Source organism: Carassius auratus, chromosome 14, assembly GCF_003368295.1.
Source record: "Carassius auratus strain Wakin chromosome 14, ASM336829v1, whole genome shotgun sequence".
In the NCBI taxonomy this organism is placed as follows: Eukaryota; Metazoa; Chordata; class Actinopteri; order Cypriniformes; family Cyprinidae; genus Carassius; species Carassius auratus.
The window spans coordinates 32719317-32732929 of NC_039256.1; positions in this window are offsets into that span (position 1 = coordinate 32719317).

A 13613-nucleotide genomic window follows, 5' to 3' on the forward strand; every position below is an offset into this window, starting at 1 on the left:
CTGTATCGACATCTTTTGCTGACCCTGGAAATATAGACTAGACCCAATCCCTACCCCTAAACCTAACCCTACCCATAATTTATTCCTAAAATCAGTGTGAAATGATCTGATTAACAAGGGTGTAGAAGCACCTAACCCTAATCATAAGCCTAATACTTCCTATAAAGTTATCCCTCAATTCTGATTGGTTAATTGGAATGTTGTTCCAGAATCAACAAGGATTGTGAAGTGTTTGTGGGCAGTTCAGACTCTGTTCATATTTCGCAGACAGGCGGGATTATGCAAATGTGTTACCCAGTGACGTAGACCTTTAACAGGCAAAATATTCGAAAGTATGACTAATCGTTAAGACGATTCAGAACCAGCTCTCTCTTTTGAGAGACATATCTTTATTTATCATGCACTTCTTTGATTAACAACTTTGCAGACTGGTTTCATTTATGGATAGCTACGTTATGTCAATGTCATGTAATCAAACAGACAGTGAACACTGTTGTATTTTCATTATCAAAACGAGGCCAGGTGCAACGGGTTACATGCTTTCTTTATATCTCACTATTTAACACACAACTTGTGCTCATCTCTCTTCATTTACTACTCTCCTCTCCTCCTTGTATCTCCCTCTTAAATGCTACTTCCCCCTAGTGTTCTCAGTAAGTATTACACTGAATAACAGGACACCACAAACACTATTAACAGCAATGATTAAATGTTCTTATCAAACTTGTATGTAATGTACGTTTTAAACGGTATAATTAAATTGTATTATTATTAACAGTATTACAGAATATACAGCATACATTCATCATTAAATTCTTTCTTTTTTCCTACAGCCATCACATAATTTCTTCACTTTAAAAATTGTCAAATTCAATAAGTCAAAGTCCATCAAAAAGTAACGTGAGGCAATATCCATTTGAACTGATTATTAACCAATGTGAATCCAGATGTGGCAGTGCCTCCTGTTGGACAGTTCTGCAAAGACAGCTACAGTTCCTCCCAAAATTTGTTCACAAAATATACACAAGCCTTCCTGAAAGCAGCGCTCATGGTTCAAAACAACATTGAGTCGAGAGCTTTCAATGGAACTAAATAAAGGAGACATTCTGGTGAATTTAAAGCAGAAATGCCATTATTGTATTTTTGTCTAAACAAAAACCTACATTATTTGAGTTGTATAGTGTCTTAATTATTTTGAGGTGGAACTACTGTTCTAAACAGTGCTTTTCTTGTACCCTTGCACATATTGTATGAAAGTAGCAGGGTTTACTAGCTTGAGTGTTAGAGAGTTTTGGGGTGTATGCAGCTTTATCACATGTAACGTTTAGGTCTTTTGGCTGTTATTACATGCATGCATTTTAAGGTGTATTGTATTTGCTGTTTTACTTCTAGTGTTTTAAGACCAAACCAGATGCATTGTGACATGCAGATAATCCTCCAATGAAAAACTGGTCTAGTCTTAATCAGGAGAGAAATCTGCACAGATTAAGCACCGTTTACAAGCCAAAACAGTCCAAAACAGATCTAAACAAACATGTTTGTTTGGATTTTGATGTGAGAGACAAAAGGAGACATGGACTAGATTGTCTCTTCTGAACACTAGGTAGCGCTGCATTCAAATTGTTCAGACACGTTTGGAACACATGGATGATCACTTCCACCAAATTTTGTGCCAATACACGAAGGCGTTTAAAAACTTAAAAAAACTTAAAAGAAAAAGGAATAGTTCACCCAAAATTGAAACCTTGCAAAACATTTACAGTTGCTCTGATTATGGACTTAATGATGGATTTGTTTCTTACAAACACAAAGCTTCAAAGAGCAACTCTCATCAATACAACAAACCTTATATATGTTTTTTTTTATTTCATTTCAATATCTCATAAAAAAAAAAAAAAAAACAGTTTTAGAAACTGTTACTAAATTTCACAAATATTAAAAAAAATAATTGGCAAGTAACACATTGAAGTAAATCTGAAAATATTAAGTAGAGAAATAGTATTATAGCCCAATAATCTTTTATTTACAACTTTGAAAAAAAAACATTATTTCATGAGCTGTATGCCAAAATCATCAGTATTAAAACAATATAAAAGACCTGAAATATTTCAGTTGGTGTGCAATGAAACTAAAATATATGAAAGTTTAATTTTTATCATTACATTATGGAAAATAATGAACTTTTATCACAATATGCTAATTTTTTTAGAAGGACCTATACAGACTGGAAACTATGCCCACAAAAAAAATAATACATGGAAAACAATAAAAAAAAAAAAAAACCTGATATTTACCTTCATTTTTAACTTGGGATAAACCAGGCTCAGTTGGGGGCCAGTTCTCCTCTGACCAGACGAAACCAGTAGTTCAATTCCAGGCTGCAGCAAAGTCAGATTGTGCAGAAGAATCATCTGTTTCCTGTGGTCTTGTCCTGGTGCTCCTCTGAGACAAGGTCTTTACAGGGGATCTGTATCTGTGGCTCTAGTTGTCCTGGTCTCCGCTGTCTTTCAGGGCAGTAGAGGTCCTTTCTAGGTGCTGATCCACCATCTGGTCTGGATACGTACTGGATCCGGGTGACTGCAGTGACCCTCTGACTTGGATCTGACAGTCCTCCAAAATACTCTCCAGTCTTTGTTGAAAAGGTCACAGAAATTTAATCAATGATTTCCTCTGAGTTTGACTGTTTTGTTACTGCAGGGTATTTTAATATTCACATGCAGAAAACAAAACTACAAAAGAAATGATAAAGGTTATAAACACTTTTGACCTGATCCAGCATGTGCATCCATTTCATCCATTGTTATTAAGGATGTAGCACTGTCTGATCACTTCTGTATTTTCTTTGATATATTAATCTCTGCTACCACTGAATCTAGATCTGTCTCTGTCAGAAGGAGATGCATTAACGAGAACTAGACAACTAGAACAACTAGACTCCTGATCTTCTCCTTGATTCCTTCAACTCAAAAGTTAAGAATGTTATTGATGATATTGCTCCAATAATAGTCAGTAAGAAAACAAACAGATATAAATCAGTTTGGAGAAGATCAACAGCAGTTCAGACTATGAAAAGACAATGGAGAAAAGCAGAGAGGATGTGGCGGAAGACAAAACTGGAAATTCACTATAGCATCTATAAAGACAGCCTTCATGCTTTTAATGTGAAACTAGCCACAGCTAGACAGAATTTCTTCTCAAACCTTATAAACAGTAACTTAAATAACACTCGTTCTCTTTTTGCCACTGTTGAGAGACTGACAAACCCCCCAAATCAGATTCCCAGTGATATGCTATCAGACAGCAAATGCAATGAATTTGCTTCCTTCTTTTCTGAGAAGATCATAAATATCAGGAAGGCGATTAGCACATCCTCAAGTAATGCAGAGGTCAGACAGATTCGGCCAAAATATCAAAAAGATACTATGTCTATTTTTGAATCAATTTATTGCAAAATTCTGGAAGACATAGTGCAGCACCTAAAATCATCAACCTGTTGTCTTGACACACTTCCCACATCTTTTTTCAAAAGTTTGCTTGACTGCTTAAAAGCAGATCTCTTAGAAGTGGTGAATGCCTCACTTCTTTCTGGGACATTTCCAAACTCCCTAAAAACTGCAGTTGTTAAGCCCCTCCTGAAAAAGACCAATCTTAATAACACCATTTTGAGCAATTATAGACCAATATCTAATCTTCCTTTTATAGGCAAAATTATCGAAAAGGTAGTTTTTAATCAGCTGAACAAATACTAACTTAGATGGATACCTGGACAATTTTCAATCTGGTTTCCGACCGCATCACAGCACAGAGACAGCACTCATTAAGATAATAAATGATATTCGCTGAAATTCTGACTCTGGCAAAAGTAGTGCTGTATTAGTATTGCTAGATCTCAGTGCTGCGTTTGACACTATCGATCATAACATACTACTAGAGAGACTGGAAAACTGGGTCTGGCTCTCTGGGATGGTACTCTAATGGTTCAGGTCATATTTAGAAGGGAGAGGCTATTATGTGAGTCTAGGAGAGCATAAGTCTAAGTGGACGTCCATGACATGCGGAGTCCCACAAGGCTCAGTTCTTGCACCGCTCTTGTTTAGCCTGTATATGCTTCCACTAAGTCAAATAATGAAAAAGAACAAAATTTACCTAGCCTTATCTCCAAATGACTACAGCCACATTGACTGCCTCTGCCAATGTATTGATGAAATTAACAGTTGTATGTGCCAGAACTTTCTTCAGTTCTTTTTTTTTTTATTGCATTTGGAAACAAAGACAAAGTTTTGAAGGTGAATGCATACCTTGACTCAAGGGGTCAAACAACTAAAAATCAAGTCAGGAATCTTGATGTGATTCTGGAGACAGACCTTAGTTTCAGCAGTCATGTCAAAGCAGTAACTAAATCAGCATACAATCATCTAAAAAACATTGCAAGAATTAGATGTTTTGTTTCCAGTCAAGATTTGGAAAAACTTGCTCATGCCTTTATCACCAGCAGGGTGGACTATTGTAATGGGCTCCTCACCGACCTTCACAAGAAGACCATTAGCTCCCTACTGCTCCACGTGTGTGTTCACAAGAGTGAGTCAGTTAAAAGCAAATTTTTGGGTGAACTATCCATTTAAGCCTGCATGTTTAGTCTGTATGACAAATGTTATAAATGCAGATTGTTACTAAATAAAGGCTATATTATGTGTTGTAATGTGTGTGTTTTAGTGATTGATAGACACCAGGTAATAATTTTCTTAAACTCAATATAAAATATAACTGCTGTTATACAGCAATGTCTTATGATGCCCAAATAATAAATCATTAGTTGACGTAACATATGAAACACATGGAGTGAATGATGACATTTTAATTGACACAATTTACTGTAGTTTTCTAAATGTTCATCCATCTGCCAGATACATGATGACGGAGCTCCCTCTGATCGCATGGAGCTCATCTCCGAAATCGGTGAAACACATTTTTTAAATAAACCGCATATTTGAGTTTAAAAGAACTACATTCTCGCCTGCAATACTTTTAAAACTACAACCCCAAATCAGAAAAAGTTGGGACAGTATGGAAAATGCAAATAAAAAAAGAAAGTAGTGATTTCTAAATTTACTTTGACTTGTATATCATTGTAGACAATATGGACACAAAATATTTCATGTTTTGTCTGGTCAACTTCATGTCATTTGTAAATATGCATCCTTTCCTGTCATTCAGACCTGCAACACATTTAAAAAAAAAAGGTTGGAACAGGAGCAATTTAGGGCTAGTAATGAGGTAAAATGGTTAAATAATGATGTGATTTGAAACAGATGATGTCAACAGGTGATTGTAATTATGATTTGGTACAAAAGCACCATCCAAGAAAGATCTAATCCTTTAGGAGCAAAGATGGGCCGAGGATCAACAAATACGTGAGAAAATTATTGAAATGTTTAAAAACAATGTTCCTCAAAGAAAGATAGAAGATTCAACGGTGCATAACATAATTAAAAGATTCAAGGAATCTTGAGGAATGTCAGTGCGTAAAGGACAAGGGCGCAAGCCTAAGCTGAACAACCGTGATCTCTGATCCCTCAGGCGGCACTGCATCAAGAATCGTCATTCTATAAGCAATATCACCACATGGGCTCAGGACTACTTTGGCAAAACTTTGTCAAGTACCACAATACATAGTTACATCCACAAATGCCAGTTAAAACTGTACTGTGCCAAAAGGAAGCCCTATGTTAACGGTGTCCAGAAGCGCCGTCGACTTCTCTGGGCTCCGATGCATCTGGGATGGACCATCACACAGTGGAAACGTGTAGTGTGGTCAAATGAATCAGTATTTCAGGTATTTTTTGGAAGGAATGGAAGCCGTGTGCTCCGGACCAAAGAAGAAAAGGATCATCCAGACTGTTACCAGCAACAAGTCCAAAAGCCAGGGTCTGTCGTGGTATGGGGTTGTGTCAGTGCCCTTGTCGAAGGTAACTTGCACTTCTGTGAAGGCACCATTAATGCTGAAAAGTACATAGAGATTATGGAGCATAATATGCTGCCTTCAAGAAGACATTTTTTCCAGGGACGTCCATGCATATTTCAACAAGACAATGCAAAACCACATTCTGCACACCTTTCTGGCTGCGGAGGAAGAGGGTACGGGTACTTGACTGGCCTGCCTGCAGTCCCGACCTTTCTCCAATAGAGAATGTGTGGCGCATTTTGAAGCGCAAAATGCGACAACGAAGACCCTGTACTATTGCCCACCTTAAGACTTGTTTGCAGGAAGAATGGGACAAAATTACAACTGAAACACTTAATCACTTGGTGTCTTCAGTCCCTAAACGTCTTTTAAATGTTGTGAAAAGGAATGGCAACATTACAAAGTGGTAAATGCTTTACTGTCCCAACTTTTTTAAAATGTGTTGCAGGTCTCAATGACAGGAAAGGATGCATATTTACAAATGACATGAAGTTGACCAGACAAAACATGAAATATTTTTTGTTCATATTGTCTGCAATGAAATACAAGTCAAAGTAAATTTAGAAATAACTTCTTTTTTTATTTATTTGCGTTTTCCATACTGTCCCAACTTTTTCTGATTTGGGGTTGTGCATTTCATGACACTATAACAGTAATATTTAGTAAATTATCCAAATAAAAATGGCGGTTGAAAATGCTGCGTAAACTCAGCTGGCAGAAGCCCCCCCCCCCCATGACGCAAATTCTCATCTGTTGTGAAGTTAATTTCATGCAGGAATGAAGCGAATGATCTCAAAATTTTCAAGCGGCAAACTAAACGCGGTGGACTCGAATTTGACGCTCTATTCGCGTTTGGTGTGAGTCTATGCCATAAACTTTACATATTTCAAATTCTTTTAAAAAGCTTGTAATTGATGCTGATAAATGCTTATTTTAAAGTTGTAAACACAAAGGCTTTCTTCTTCCATGAGGGCGTTTGGCATAACCTTACGTGGGACATGCTTCTCCCAGAAAACCAGTAGGGTTCAGATTGTGATTTCGAAACTCCAAAAGTGTTTTAAACTTGTGTGCCATGTGCATCAGAGGCATACCTAGGAAGAATAACAAAGCACAGTGAGACCTTGGGCCATCCAAGAGGTAGATGAGTTTGTTTCTTCATCAGATCTGGAGAAATGTAGCATTGTGTCAGTGTATCAGCAATGGATGCTCTGCAGTGAATGGCTTCCATCAGAATGAGAGTCCAAACAGCTGATAAAAACATCACAATAATCCACAAGTAATCCACACCACACCAGTCCAGTCCACCAGTTAACATCTGGAGAAGACAAAATAAACAAATCCATAAAGCAGTTTTTTTAATTCAGAGTGAGTCCATAGTAATGTTTCCTCCAGTGAAAAGTGGTCTGGTCTGAATCAGGAGAGAAATTTTACAGTTAACAAACCAAAACAGTCCAAAACAGCTCTTAACAAATATGTGGTTGGATTTTGATGTGAGAGACAACTTTTTGGACTTGGAGATGGACTTTTTCACTGGAGGAAACTCTGCAGGACATTCTTCTCCTCCTCTTTCTACAGAGATGATGTCCTGTTGTCCTGGCAGGGTAAAGGTCACATCAGGTCAACAGTTAATGGAAAGCTGCAGTGTTGTGATGAAACATTTGACGTGTTTCAAAACATCTGATATGAAGATTACAATTTATCATCAAAGTCATTGTTTTGCTTCAACTTCATCGCACTTGTGATTAGCCAATCTTGAATATCTTTTAGCAAGTCATGGTTCAGATGTCACAGAAGAAAAAGTCAGTTTGCAACCAGCTAAAATCATTGCCATCTTTAGAAAACTTTAGCAATTAACCAGAAGGCAGTAAAGATGCTGCTAACACAATACAATTTAATGATTCAAATGATAAGTACAAAACTGAAAAAAGTAATTACACTAATTCTAAAACAATACATTTTTTACAATATTCACTCAAAATTCACCTAAACATTTGACTATTTTTTTTTTTTTAGTGAGCAAATGTTTAAAAATGCTAAATTGATGGCATTGCATTTTGTCTCAACAGCAATAATAGTTTGATGCATAACAGAATAGAAGAATAGAAGAGATTAGAAGATTCAGCTGTACATCTTGAGAAGGCCTTAAACCCTGTTCACACCAAGCACGATAACTATAAAGATAACGATAACGATAAAGTTCTAAAAATCGTTCTCAATATTAAAGAATAGCAGAGTCCACACTACAACTATAACGATAAAGGCACAGAAAACGGTATCGTTGGAATAGAGCTCGAGGATTTAAAGCGGCAGACGCATGTGCGCTCAGAATAAACAGACGATATTGTTCGCTGGTGTGGACGCTAATATCGTTATCTTTATAGTTATCTTTATAGTTATCGTGCTTGGTGTGAACGGGCCTTTAGACTTTATATAACACGATAAAACAGAAGTAGAGAACACTACAAGCACACTGGGTTCCATATCACTGAGAGATGCTATCAGTTGTTTTTGGTTCACCTAGAGCAGATGGAGGAGGGTTTGGCCCCTGGTGTTGTGGCAGCGGCCGGAGAGCTCTCACAGGAGGAGGACCAGCTGGGCCCACAGGCTTTGGTGGTTGTGGGGCCTGCCCTTTTTGAATTTAACCTTTATTTAACCAGGCAAATTAATTATGAACAATAGATGGACCGGTGCAGGTCTACTGTGAGATGGAGTCTGATGGACAAGATAACCAAGGACCCTGGACGGTAAGCATTTCAATGTGTTTTATCTCACTAAAGGATATTTTATTATAAGATGCTCCCCAGTGTGAATGACACCATGATTTCTAATAAACTATTTATCAGATAGTCACTCCGTTCTTTTAGGCTACATCTACACTAATCTGGATATATTTGAGTTTTCATCTAAAAACACTCCGCGTCCACACTATCATTTTCAAACTTTTTCCAAAAGTTTACATCCCCCTACTGCACATGAGTAAAGCTTCGACCTGCGTCATTCCCTCTAGGCATTTATTTACTTTCCGGTTCTTTGAAACATTGCGGCAATGTCGAGGAAAGGCACTGAGTTTTTTAAATGGACCGACAGTGAGGTGGAGTTGTTGCTGTGAGTAAGCAACAACAGGAGTATAAAGTGGCCAAAGCAAGCGAGAATGTAGACTGGGAGATGTGCCAAACAACTGCTGTACAATGTCGTTCACCATCTTGGCTGAATTGGTCATGGAACTGCATCACAAAACTAAAAGTGTGTCATCGTATTCAAAAGCCTCCGTTTTCACAGTCCACACTACACACTCTGATGGATGGAGGGCCAAAACAGAGAGAAGAGAAAAATATATGTTTTCAACAAAAACGTATTAGGTTGGACATGGTCTTATTTGTGTTCTTTATGTGTCATTTAAATCACACAAAATAATTTGAATGTGTTGCAAAACAAAGCTTGTAAAAAAGGCTGTACACCTTAAAAATCTTTTTAAAAGATAAATGACATGAAATGATTTGTTGCGTAAAAGCAATGAATGATTTCTGAATGTTTCAGGTAATTCTCAGGCGAATGGATGGCGAGGTGAATTTCTATAGGCCGTGGAGGAGCTATAAAATGGGGTTTTGGTAATAAAGAAGAAGAACACTGGCTGGGTGAGAGTTTTTGTGATGTTTTGGGCTTAAAAAGGCAAACAGAAAAAGACTGAAATTAAAGTTATTAACCCAGTTTCCTTTCAAGCTTTTTTACAGGTTTAGAGTTTGTTCATCAGCTTACGCGCAGGTATCAGTATAAACTCAGAGTAGATTTGGAGGACTTTGATGGGAATAAGGTTTACGCTGTGTACAAGTCTTTCTCTGTGGGCTCTGAGTCTGAAGGGTACAAACTGCGAGTGAGTGGCTTCGTCGAGTGAGGAGCAGGTGAAACAAACTACAGACGTTTAATTTTTCAAGCAAATAAAATGGTAGTAGTGGAGTTTTGAAAAGGACTTTTAAACCAGAATGTTTAAACTTATGCTTTTATATTTTAGATGATTTTTTTTTTTTTTTAAGTCATTTTATTATTAGGCAAGGCAAGTTGACTTATATAGCACATTTCATACACAGTAGTAATTCAAAGTGTTCAATTCAAAGTAAAATAATCATAGAAAACAACAACAATGAAACAAGGAATTTAAAAATGTTTAAACATGATTTTAAAATTGATTAAATGAATATAAAGCAGTTAAAAATATACAATTATTATACATAAAATCTAGTGCAATCAGTTCGGACGCACCACAATGCTCATTCAATAAATGCACAGCTAAACAGATGAGTTTTGAGTCTAGATTTAAAAGTGGCTAATGTTTTAGCACATCTGATCTCTTCTGGAAGCTGATTCCAACTGCGGGCGGCATAACTAAAAGTGAAATTGACATGACATACAGCCAAGTATGGTGACCCATACTCAGAATTCGTGCTCTGCATTTAACCCATCAAAAGTGCACACACACAGCAGTGAACACACACCCGGAGCAGTGGGCAGCAGTGCCCCGGGAGCAGTTCTTGTGGCAAAGGATGGATCTAGCCAACCAGCTCTTCGATCTACTTCAAAGGAGTTCAACCACTGAGGAGAATGTCTGTCAGTTTTGTGATTTATCTGCCAAAGCATTTTTTTAATGATGAGAACGTATTTAAAGCTATTTTCAGGTATGGACTTAGTGATTCTTTAAAATTATGGTTGCCATAGGGCAGAACAGAGGGCAGAACCTGTTAACAAAATCACAAGATCACCTACGGGTGTCACTGTTGGAAAGTGTTATTCCTGCTTCCTGCTTGCCTTGCTGCTGGTTTGTGATCATAGCTCCATGTAGCTTTATTTTTCTCTAGAATCTCTATCTTACTATCACTCTCTGTTGCTTAAAGTTATAATATATATATGATATTATATATCAATCTAATATGATTCATTTGATGTTGGTAATATTGAACATTTGCTCTTATTGTAAATCCATGAGTGCAGCGCACCTGCATTGTTTAGTTTAGTTTAGTTTAGTTTCGTTTATTTGAGCTGTTCAGAATCATGGTTGTTACAGAAGTCATAAATTTACACAGTAATGGAAGCTCAAAAGGAGTAGGCTGAAGCAAGGATGCTTATATACGCCTACCCCTATGTACAATACTCTCATTGTGTTAGCATTCATGTTGTGTTAGCATTCATGTTGTGTTAGCATTCGTTAGCTTGTCATTAGCATTTCCATTCATGCCTGTGGATGTTTTATTTTTTCTTTCTCCTCTCCTCTTTCTCGCTACTTTCTCGCTCCTGTTTTTCACAAGTTCATCAAACAACTTTGGTAAGAATATTTAATCAAGCACGGTGAGTAATGGCTTCTCCTGCTATTGTTATTTGCACCTCTTGCCACATGTACAGGTTATCTATCTCTGTCGCTGATGAGGGATTCATCAGATAAATGCAGGGAAATAGTTTAGAGTTTTGTTCGGTTCCGGTAACAACGCCATCGCAGCAGGGCAACTGGGTGACGGTGAGGCAGCATAGTTGTGGGTGAAAACACCGCTCCTCTGTTCTGATCAAAACATTAAACAGGTTCTCCCCACTCAGTGATGCACCCACTGAGAAACCTGATGAAAGTGCTGTAGTTTTTGGTGATTCTATTGTACGGAACGTGAATATAGAGACACCAGCCACCATAGTCAAATGTTTACCGGGAGCCAGAGCGCCTGACATCTTGGCAAATTTAAAAGTGCTGGCTAATGCTAAACGTAAATACAGTAAGATTGTTATTCATGCCGGCGCTAATGATGTTCAACTTGGCCATTCGGAGATCACTAAAAATAACATTAAAGAGGTGTGTGAACTGATAATATTTTTTTGTTTTTGTCATAAACGTGCCACGCTTTCAAATGAGCCTGCCGAAACCAGGGGGGCAGGGTTTCATATTTTATTGAAGCATTCCTGGGCGCCGCCATTGGTTAGCGGACCCCCACCTGCTGTTAGCATTCCAATGACTCCCATTCATCTCGCAGGCAATCTTTTACTGTCTATGAGGCTATCGGGGGGACGTGGAGGCATAAAATCAAGCGAGAAGCCCATAGAGAGTCCATAAAAGCAACGGGACAAAATTATTCAACAACGTCTGCAAGATTTGGTGGGTGATTCAGATTTCTCTTGGCACAGCGGTTAGAAGATTTACAATTGTCAGACAGGTTGCTAACGTGACATCTACGTGATCAAGCTCAGTTTGAGTCTGCACAGTACGCTCGACGCCCAGGAAGTGCGTGCTTCTAATTGACTTCACTTGTCTCCATTGAATCCAGTGGGTTCACTGTGTCCATTTCTTTTACTGTCTATGGCGGAGACACCAGAGCAAACCGTCCTTCTATCTTCACAAACTACACAGGCATCGGCATCGCAGGCCATATCTATCAAGGATTCCATTAAACAAACTTCAAGGTAAGAACACAACATTTATAACACAACAACGACACCTAGGGCCGACATCCCCTTCTCTGCAGGAGTAATGACAACATCAGCAGTCGGTACTATTGGAGTGCATCTGTCCTGCTTATTCTCTGTGGGTGGTACAGTAGTGAGCATCTCATCTATCCTGCCTGCTCTTACTTGGTCCACATGCCTTTTTCACAGTTTGCCCCTGTCCCAGAGTGGTTTTGGCTTTACAGGGCTGAGAAGATTCCACATCACACTGTAAGTTTGTGGTCCCATGACACTTATGAGAATAGCTCTTTGCTTACCCTCATCTTCAATTTCGTTAGTCACAAAAAATTGCTCCAAAACTTCTGAATATTCTTCACAAGTTTGGGAATTTACATCAAATGCTCCGTGTGCCAATCGTCCCTATAGCCATTGTTCCTCTCTCTCTCTCTCTTTTAATAACTTTAGTTTAGTTGTTAGTTATCAGCACCAATCTCCTCGTCATTTATTTTCTCCCCTTACAGTTTTCACGGCTTTCGTGCTTCATCCTTGTTGGCAAAAATGTAGTATCTTCACAAAGATTAGTCTACTACATAAATGAGTTGAAGTCAATCTTTACTTCTATCTTCAGAAACTGCACAGGCATCGGCATCTCAGGCCGTCTCTATCAAGGATTCCATTACACAAACTTCAAGGTAAGAAAACAACACTTATAACACAACAACGACACCTTGTGGTTACTCCACGATGGAAGGCTGCACAAGCGATTTTTGAAAGTCGATAGCTTGACATCTTCATCACTTTTGAAAATGAAAACTGCTGCACAATGTTCCACAAGAAATCTGTAACAAGACACAGTCTTTGAAGCTAAAATAGAAGACTGTATTTATTTTGAACTAAATTATGTAGAGGTTTAATTTTCAACAATATGTTTTCTATTATAGTTCTGTGGCTAAAACCACAATCAAAATGTTCTACTAGGAACCTGCAACAAGACACATCCTTTGATAATAAAAGGTGGCTGTAAATATTGTTCTTTGAGCAAATAAGAAGACACACAAAATATGTTTAAAGAAACACCTAGTTAATTATTTGCTAAGAATAACACTCAAATCTGAAGAACATCATCTGATTTCGCTTTCACTGCAAGCCGTCACTCGTGAAGCACAGCTTCAATATCTCTCTAAAGATGTTTCACAACATCAGACCAGAAGACCAGCAAACAACTGCAATGACAGCA